We start from the raw sequence: 10,472 nt of genomic DNA, 5'->3' as shown, positions 1-10,472 counted from the left end.
AGCACGGGAACAACTTTCTTGCCGTCCGCGAAAAAATCCTCGCGACTTGGCAGTCACGTCGAGGCGAATGAAAATCGTTAAGACTCAGTGTGTGTGTGTGTGTGTACGTCGTCGTTGGGGGTTCAGAGAATACTCGGTGGGTGTCTTTGTTGGTACGCGTCCAAAGGCGGCCGAGGATCGATAAGCGGTTCTCGATTTTCGTCTCTTTCCACGGTTGGGTTTCGCGGCAACCGGCCGAACGGAGACGTGGCCGCGGCTTGTGTAATTCGGTGTGTTTTAGGATCGAGTCGTCGAGGGGAAGAGGAGTGGGTTGGACCGTAAAGTTTCTAGGGACAGCCATAAAATCGGCCGCAAAACCGCCCGGGAGCGGCGTGCCGCGCGTGGCCTTCGTTTCCTCTTTAATTTCATGGCCGTTTACAGGAAACTACCGAGCAGCGCTCGTTTCCCGTGGCCACGCTCGTGTGCAGGTCAATATTTAACCTCGCGAGATCATAAATTACAGCGAGCACGTGGTCGGTTCAGGGGATAGAGTCGAGATCGGCTACGGGCTGATCGTTGAACAACGAACCTTTGGGCGTTCCTGGATACAGTATTGGAAACACGACGATGCAATGGTAATAGTAATAATATGTTTCTTCATGAACGGGATATGAGTATTTTGGTAAAATATACAGGTGTTTGGAAGTCTGGAGAATAAACAAAATATTTAGATATGCAATAGTAAAGATGTACCAAAGTTTTGAAACATTTATTGTAACTGTACAGAAAGTTTAACACGAATTTCTACGGGACTGTATAAACAATTACAACAGGAAGAAGATAGAATGTTACAAAAATATTTACAAGAATATACAGAAAGTTACGATTTTGTGGAAAGAAACGCGTGATTAACGATAAAATAACAAATAACGGAAGAGGAAACAGAAAAAGAGAAGCTGAATTGGAGATATCGCAGTAATAATAATATCTTTAAATATTTTGAATGCGTTATTAATTTGCATTTAGAGGCTGATATTTGTTAGCCGAAAAAATTCGGGCTATAGAGGGTTCACATATTGGGGTTCAGTCCATTAAATTTGCTATTCATATGTTATGATCGGATGGAGACACAGTTTATATAATGTGAGTCTTAGATTTAAAGCCAGCGGTGGTCTAGGGAGCATATTTTTATATATAGCTGGAAAAACAGATATTCCATTTTAGGCAGTGGTCTATCAACATGCCTAGGTATGTACGGAAATTACCTCTATGCTGTTATTCTTCAGAGAGATACAGTAAATCTCCGATAAGTATTCAAAAGCTCCTCGTCGCTGACCAGCAGAGATCCCCAAGTGTAATGCTGACTTTTTAACGAGGTTTAGCACAGTGATAGAGCTTAAAATTCTGAAGTCAATGATATTTGTTTCAGCAGCATATGGCCATTAGTAGACTGCGGATTTTTATGCCAAATGAAATTTTCTAAAGTAATTTATAAAAACAGGAGCAAATGTAGGAATTTAGTTTTCCTCTTAAATGCCTTATTGGATTCGAAATAAAATAGAAAACTCGTTGGATCCAATGAAAGTTCTGTCTTTTATTGTATTTCACAGAGCCCTATACGCTATAAATGCATAAAATCCGCAGTCGAGCCATTATTTTATGAAATATTTCATGTTCAGTGCTGACGAGCCTTCGAACACTCATCGAGGATTTACTGTAGTATTAGGTGGAGACAGAATAAGCTTAGGTCCTTAATTGAACTTCGTACAAATGGAAAGTGACGCGAAAATGATAAATGACACGTTTTTGAAAAACAGTGGCGAAACAGAAGTTACCATTTCAGAGCTCTATTGATTCGTAGAGGGCTGGTCATCGAACAACGGTATGTCTTGAATTCTCGTCATCGAGCACACCCCGCATGGGTTACGATACACGGGATTCCACGGTGGTATCCGTGATTGCATTATACCGTGTGTGCATCCTGTTGCACGTCCGCCGATATGCTTCTCTAATTCGACAGACGGTGGCTGGGTAATTCAATGAACGAACCGAGCGATGCATGGAGACGCTGTTCAAGAACGTTTCCACCGCCGCCGCGGAGGCGTTCCCGCGGGAATTATGTAAATATACAGGCGTAACGACGCCCCTAATTAGTGTGTACGCTGCGACGATTATTAATTAAATTTTCGAGGCTGAGTAGCATTAGGCGAAAATTGGTGTCACTGTAACGGTTGCGCCGATGTATTCGGTCGGGATGAGCAACGGGGCTTCGAATTTGGGGAAGCATACATACGTCGGAGGGAGGTTTATCTTGGGGTGATGCTTGCGTTCATTAATGGATATTAGTGTGCAAAGTTCGTGGTAAGACAGAAATATGTGTTTGTTAAGAATATTTAATGGGGAAGCTGAGAGACACGGTGTTTAGCAGAAAGGCACCGAATGAAACAAGGGAGGTTCAGGAAATTGCGTCCCAAAAGCAGTCTTGGGAACAGAGATATTTAGAAGGTGTATAAAATTTAGGATTCTGATAGAAGTATTTGATCTGAAATAGGTTATTTAAGAGGGAAGTTACATCACAATGGAATTGATAAATGGTACAAAGAAATTCTTGACAATGTCTGTAGATGTAATTATTATCAACTGTTATTGGACGAGAATTATACTTAGCAAACTAAACAGTTGTTCAGATGTTTATGCAAACTTACATTTTTGTAGACTAGTTTACAGAAATTAGAATCCATTAGAAATTTACTCTCATTATTAAAGGTTCTGCAAGGTTCTAAGTAAAGTAAAGACTTCAATAATTTTTGTTGTATATCTCACAGTACTGAGATAAAAAATGACCCTTGTCAAATATTTCGGTTTTTGTGATAACAACCGATTCTAGTAGTCAAAAACGAGCTAATAACATAGTAGAATCTATACAACTAAACACAATCTTGTATCCGGTTTCATTCTGAAAAGAAGATTGATCGATTCTTAAGACTCTTAAAGATGCCCAAGTATTTTTTTTACTCTCCTGGAAGATAGCGAAAATTGACAAGAATCGTTTCTTTGCGAGCTCCACAATTTATAAATGAATTTACATCAGAGCCAAATTACTAATATTAAAAATAATTAAGATTTAATTAAATTAAAATAAAATTTAATAAAACGAATAATTAAAATGAAGACAATATCACAGAGAAATATCTCTAGTCGAAAGTAGCGGAAGTGAAGGAAAAAGAGTAACAAGTCGCGCAATCAGTAATTGCTCTAAATGCACCGAACGAGTCTGTAATTCACTTCAGGCTGTATTGTAGCTATCAAATTACCCATTCATCGAGTTCTGACGCTCCAGATCCTGCCCAGTCTAAGACAATAGAAGCCCATTCAACCCCCCCATAAGCCGTCTTAATCGTTCTCGCTTAGCGCCACGCGATCGCAATTAACCTGAACGTCGTCCAACGGAGCTGCAACCTGCGCCACTTTTCAGAGCCGTCAAAACACGTCGATCCCACGAACGATCAATTTCACCGGCCGTTTACGTCACTGTTAATAAAACACTGGGGATATTGATTCCTTTTCTTTTTTTTTCTACCCGGAAGACGATGGAAGTCTCCCCGAGGGATTTGGCCGGGCGAAAGAGGATCGACACCTAGTACACTTCATTAATCACTCGTTCGGCTCCCGGCAGTTTTTCCGTGTTAAGCTGGGTACACACTGACGCGATACAACGTTTAATTTTATAAGCGTATCTAGTCGTCTACGGGTATTCTTATGGGTTTGTCTTAACAAAATAATTGCGAAATAAAAAATAGTACAAATGTCGTCTAGCATGAAATTCAATTGAAAAAAATGGGCGTTCTGTTAGGTTGGCTTATATGATATGTCAACATAATGAAAACAATATACTATTGTTTTAAATCATATTTAAAAAAAAAGAAATACAGTAATTGATGAACATTAAATATTTCATAAACTAATGGCTATATGTGGCTGAAACAAATATCATTGGCTTCAGAATTCCAAGCTCTATCATTATTCTAAACCTAATTAAAAAGTCAGCGTTACACCTGGGGACCTCTTCTTGTCAGTGTCAAGGAGCCTTCGAGCATTCATCGAGGATTTACTGTATTCTATAATATATGTGTTTTAAATACTAATAAGGTCCATACCAAAAATTCCAAAACCTCATTATAAAACGTAATGAATAATTAAAATGTTCGTGTGATTTTTTTATACGAGTTTAAATTTGGGACATGTCCTGCAAAGTATGCTGAAAAAATAAAATTATCATTCTGTTGAGATTCTTCATTAAAAAATAATTGAAGGGAAATGCCAGAAAATTATAATGTTTGTACAGATACTAATGAAGATAATCCACGACAAGCAACAAGAGAAATACCATTTAAATTGCGTTGAGTAAACTACGTGTGGTCAAAGTTTCATTCGTGAAAACGATATTTCATATTATGCACCAACGTAATATAATAACAGATATGAGCAAAGTTGCGATTTAAAATAACTTATGTTTAGCTGTATATTGTTCTTATACAATAAATCAGTCAGTGCAAAGTATAGAATTGAAGAATAAATATTCACAAAACAGTATTTCTGGAAATTACGTAAAATAAGATAAATGTCTTCGGTGTCCTTAAGAGATGAAATAACCTCTACCTAAATTCCATTTTCGTAATTATCCATAAACACAATATGCTTCGTGACCCCAATAAAAATCTGCCAGTTTAATATTTATCCAGTAACCACATTTTCTATAATTCACTTCCAATAATATTTCCAAGAAATCTTCACTCTTTCTATTCATCATCCATTACACTAGTTTACAGTGGTGACGAAGACTTCACTACGAAATTCTTATGCAAGGTGGTTCCCTAAACTCAAAAATCGACATAAGACGAAATCCTAAGGATACGTTTTTCAGATATCACCCGATGAATATTTTGGTAATTTTTTAAAACCTCGGTATATTTTTTTAAAAAATTACCAAGATATTCATCGAGCGATATCTCAAAAATCCTTAGGATTTTGTCTCATGTAGATTTTTGAGTTCAGAGAACCACCTTACATAAGAACTTCATAATGGAGACTCGGTCGCATATAATTCTTTGTATTTTCTAAACTAGTGTTATCAGAGTAAGCGTATCCAATCCTGTGCTTGGCAGTTCCTCTTCTGGCCGTAGGTTTCCTCGACAATATTCTTTCCTCGAACCTGGCATTCACTGCATTTCATCATTGCGTCGATCACCGTACAAAGGATACACGTATTTTCTAGAAAATAGAAGGAACACGGTATAGACGCCACTGTCGACACGAGTGTTGTTTCTGTAACAGGGGAGTGGAACATGGAACTATGGCGACAGATATTGGCCTGCCTATATCTCCGATCGATCCGACAGGTCGAGCAATTTCATTTTAATCAAACCAGTCGACGCGGATGGGCGGCGTGTCGAATCCCCCGGCGGCTGAAACTTTCCTCGAGCATTTTTCCGTGGCGGACCGGTGAATTATTCGGGAGAGAACGGATTCGAGGAGAGATAGTGGGATTACTTGAAAGTGATCCTCGAGACGCATGCTAATGAGTGTAAATTATTTTCTAGGATGTAGTTCCCTTGTGATCCGGCGCGAGCTCTCCTCCTTTGCAATTTATTCCGGCCGTTCTTCTTTTTGGAGCGTTCCAGCGTCTGTCTCGATTGTTCTGTCGGTTGCACGGGGTTCGGCTATGTTGGCGGCGCATGAATAAACGAGTGATTTACAACAATCGCGAGATAATGATCTTTTATTCATTAAACGAGTTTTTTTGCAGAATAACATCTCTTATTTGTAAGTATTGGGTCATTGGAGATGAAATGGTCAATTTTACTGATGGGTATATTTGACGTTATCTTTATGCATGGAAATTATTCATGTAGACCCTGTCTTTATTGTAAAGCTTCAGAGGATGTTCTACTTGTTTCAAGGTACTATCTAACGTAACAATACAATCAATTATCTTGTTACTTATTTTATTACTTATTGCACAAATTTGATTAGTTATTACTAGATTGCAGATATTTGTGCATTTATAGCATACCTGATTAGTTGTGACTCAAGACAGTAATAGGTTTAATATATTTTAATGTCATTTTTATTTTATTTTGAACTTAACAGTAGGTACCAAGTTGTAATATAATAAAAAAAATTTCTTTCGGTCCTAGTACCTGTAAATTAATCCTTAAATATTGATATTTGCATAAACATCCGCAATACAATAATTAAGTTAGAGAAGTAACTTCATTGCCAGTCGGAATTGTGCCATTTTCTTCGCATACATTGAAAGATGAACATTTAATCCGAACTCATAAATAATCTTCAACTATCCAAGTTTCTGCTAAAAGATACTATTTATTCATGACAATATTCAGCGATAAGATGGTAGCTAAAAATTTCTTCGAAGAGTCATCTCTAAATTCAGAATAATGATTAGGTAATGATCATAAAATGAAATTTGTATTTCAATGAAAAACGTGTGTTTAATCTTATTTTGTCTAATAAAATTCATATAATGTTGAATACAATATCGAGGACCATTTCATGTGCAACAACCTAATGTTAGAACATCAGCTACACTTGAAATGTCAATTAATATTGTAAAATATAATATCTATCGATAATAATCTGTAGACACTATTTACTCAAGACCATTAATAACTCTCCTACGATCTTTCAAGTTTACTTCATATTAAATAGGTGTCCCGATACTAATTAACGAGAGTATTTACTCTGCTCTAATTAATCGCTAGCCAATATTCGATTATATCAGATACCATACCGCCCCAAACCCAAACCTAGCCCTACCTGACGTGTTCACGCACAAGATATGGTTCGATTTAGCACTGTATAGAGTATGTTAACCAAAGGTACACACAAAGTTCAGTTTTAATTACCCCATCACAGAGGATATTATATCCGGACCAAGCTCGGCAAATTCCAGAAACGAATATCAGTTTACCTGGTCGCACTAGTAAAAGGCAGCTAATCCCTCGACATGATTCCGTTTAATATGATCGAAAAAGTGTACAGTTCATAGACTATAAACAGAATCCGAAAGCGGCTTAACGGCGCAAAGCCGTATTCCGTTGCCGGCATCAAGGCTTTCACGGTATACCCTAAATCCTCGACCCGTAGAAAATCGTCCGGGAGCCACGTATTCGTCTCCGCATCACGAAGACGCGAGACGACGACATCGTAAAGCTGTAAGAGAACAAGGCTAACATCGAATCCGATTTCCCGTAAAATTTCGCTTCTACCAATGGTCCCATATACCTAGCCGCTAGCGACTTGGTCCTAGGAAGAAGACACGGTATTACGATACGCGGGCTTATGATCACGTACGCTTCCTTAAAATGCGACGTCTGAAAGGATTTCGCGCGTGGACACAATAAACAACCAGAGGGAGGGGAAGGGTGGAAAAACGACCGAAAGAATAGGAGAAAATCCGCCTAAGTCGAGTGCCTGGATCGAGTCTAAACTTCGACGTTCCTTGGACTTTGGGTCTCTATGGTTCTAGCTGGCGGGACATGTCTGGAACGAGGACACATGCATCCGATGCGTCCGCGAACCTCGCGATAGAGGGAGAGGAATAGAGAGGGTTGAACGAGGAGGGAAAGGGAGCCGTGAAGGGTGGCACAATTTAATCCGTGGTTCGACGTGCGCGGCTTGTCGAGTTCGAGCCCGCTAATGGAAGGTTAAGCCAGCTGATCCTGAGCTAACTTTGTACACCTTATCGAGCAAGGAGCTGATCGAACTGCTCTCTCGTTTACCTTGTCCAACCATCCATCCCCTCCCTTCTCCGGTTCATCGATCAAACAGGTGTTTGTCTAAGGAATTTACGACATCGAGCCGACCAGGCGCCGTCCCACCGCGTGTAATTACACTTCACCGAGATCTACTTCCTGATCCGGTGAATGTAGAGACCGGAGGACGTTCACAACGGACTTTATGGCCAGCTCCTCGAGTCTACTTTCTATCGAACTTTCCTGCTGGCTGGTGACGAAAGGGACCGGGGTGGAAGATTTAACGGCGGATTGGATTCGGTAACTGCTATCGATTTTGCTCCTCTGCGCAGCCAGGTGAAGGGGGGAGGAGTTTAATGGAGATTTCGATCTGATTACGGGTTGGTTTTATGTGATTGCTGGATCGATAGAAGGATCGCTGATTTACGGGGGTAGAGGCTTTTCTGGCGGAGCTGTTCTACGTTCTAATTCTGGTTCGGTGACCTCTGTATATATATATTCTACAGTGATAAATTCTAGGGCACATTTCCCAATTACTGCCACCTTAAAATTGCAGCGTAACTTCACTTAATCATTAATTATTAACCTAAAAATTGTCTCACTTTGGAATATAACATTATTTAACATTTCATTTATTAAAACAAACGTTTTACACATTAAATATGAAGAATTAAATGGTAATTAATTGAAATTAGCGAGCAACCCCACAGAGTCCCTATAACTGTCACCTCAAAAATTAAAGTAATTCTAATATATTTTAACAATTCCTTTTGTACAATAGATTGGATAGTAAAATTATGGCTCTTTTTTATATGATATCGCCATCAATTTCTACTTACGTAGTCGCGTTTTTGACGCTCAAATTGCACTTTGATTTTTCAACATTAATTTTTAAATACCAGGTACATACAAGTACATATATTTCTTTGCTTGGGTATAGACAATTCTCTATACGTTACGTTTCCAATAAATAAAATAAATAAAATGACAGTATTAGCGACATCGGCAGAAATTAGAACATTTACCCTACATGGATACAATAATTTAGCAACGTTATAGAAAACAACCTTAAATGATGAAGCTATTGACATTGAATTGTTTATTAAGAAAAATAGTGAATGATAATCGTTTATTTAGCCAGTATTATGTCTAGACCTTGAATTACTATAGATATTAAGAATACTTATAGGTTTTATGAGTATTTCTAAGAGTACAATATTCTTTTTTGTAAACATATATCGACCTCGCAGACGACAACGACGTCTTCCAGGCAAAAAGGGGTCTATCACGGCGATACCTGAGCCCGCAATTATTGGTTGGATCCCTGTGTACGTTGCTACAAGGTAATTTTCCAGAGACTTGAAGAATATGGTCAGTTTCCTTCGAACCTCCGGGTACCCCGCATGCCAAGGAATCATTCTAAACACAGAGCGCGTGCTGTCCGGGTGTTCAATCTCTTTCATTCTTAGTTTCATTTCCGTTTCACAATACTCTTGTTCTCCTATTGCTTTCTTTCATATTTTTATATGTTTATATCTACGTCATTTTCTCTATTTTGTGAGTATATGTGTTTTGTGCAGAAATTCATTCAGACGCGAGTGTACGGAAGACAGAGAAGACTTTCAAACCCTGATTGTCAACAGAAAGTGAGTTTTATTATTAATGTTTTTTATTATTATTATACGGTTTTTAACCACTTGCGCTGGAAATTGATTCTCTGATGTGCATGATCTTGATCCTGATCTCCGTCTTACGCCAAGAAGTAATTTCTATTCAAATTTTAAACAGATGTGTACAATAAATTTCTTTATTAATAATTTTGTACAGAATGGATAAACCCCAAAAAGAAAAAAAAAAGTGAAAGTGCCACACACATTAATTCCACTTGTGAGACAAACGACCATCAACGTGTGTAGCATATCATTGTCATTCTTGAGAACAAATAACCATCAAAATGCATAGTATGACATTCCAGCGCAAGGGGTTCATTAACCCTTTCTTTGTAAATGCACGGTACCCCTAATATGTAAACGTTAGTCATTCATATCCGATTGATTGTTCAGTGGGTCGTAGTTTTAAAAAAAGTCTGGAAAAATTCATGTAGTATCCTCAAACATTTTAAATTAAGATACCAACGCAACAATTCGTTTAAGCTGGGGGGCAAAGGTTCGCCACCTGGTAGTTTTCGGGAAACCCACACCTCTCGAACTAGCTCTGGCATGAAGGACCCACGTTTACACATTAAGGGTTAAATTAACCCTTTCCACTCGGAATTTCTAATTTTCCATACATTCTGTCCCTTCAGAGGGGACAGTCGAGTGCAAAGTTAAAATTAACTATTTCTGTTTTATTATTATTATGCATAAACTTCGTGCAACAAGGAACAACTTCATCCAATCATTTGCCAGAGTGATTAAGTTCACAAAAATGGTCAAAGAAATTTATTTTAAATATACAAAGTTAAGCACCACACAAGTGCCTTGGCACTAAAATTAGAAAAAATTCGAAAACTGGAGTTAGTCACTTTGATCTCTGAACGGTTCAATATCATAGTACACGATCCACCAACAACGATCCATATCTTACAAGAATCCAATACAAAATCAGACCATAGCTCGATGTTCATTTCTCCCAGCAAGTTCCACAAAAATCCCAAAAAAAGAAATCACAGGGACAGCAGGAACGGCACGCGGCCTCCCGGTTCGATTGAATTTTAAG

This window comes from Dufourea novaeangliae, unplaced genomic scaffold, assembly GCF_001272555.1.
Source record: "Dufourea novaeangliae isolate 0120121106 unplaced genomic scaffold, ASM127255v1 scaffold147, whole genome shotgun sequence".
Taxonomy (NCBI): Eukaryota; Metazoa; Arthropoda; class Insecta; order Hymenoptera; family Halictidae; genus Dufourea; species Dufourea novaeangliae.
Note: the sequence above shows the minus strand (reverse complement) of the source record.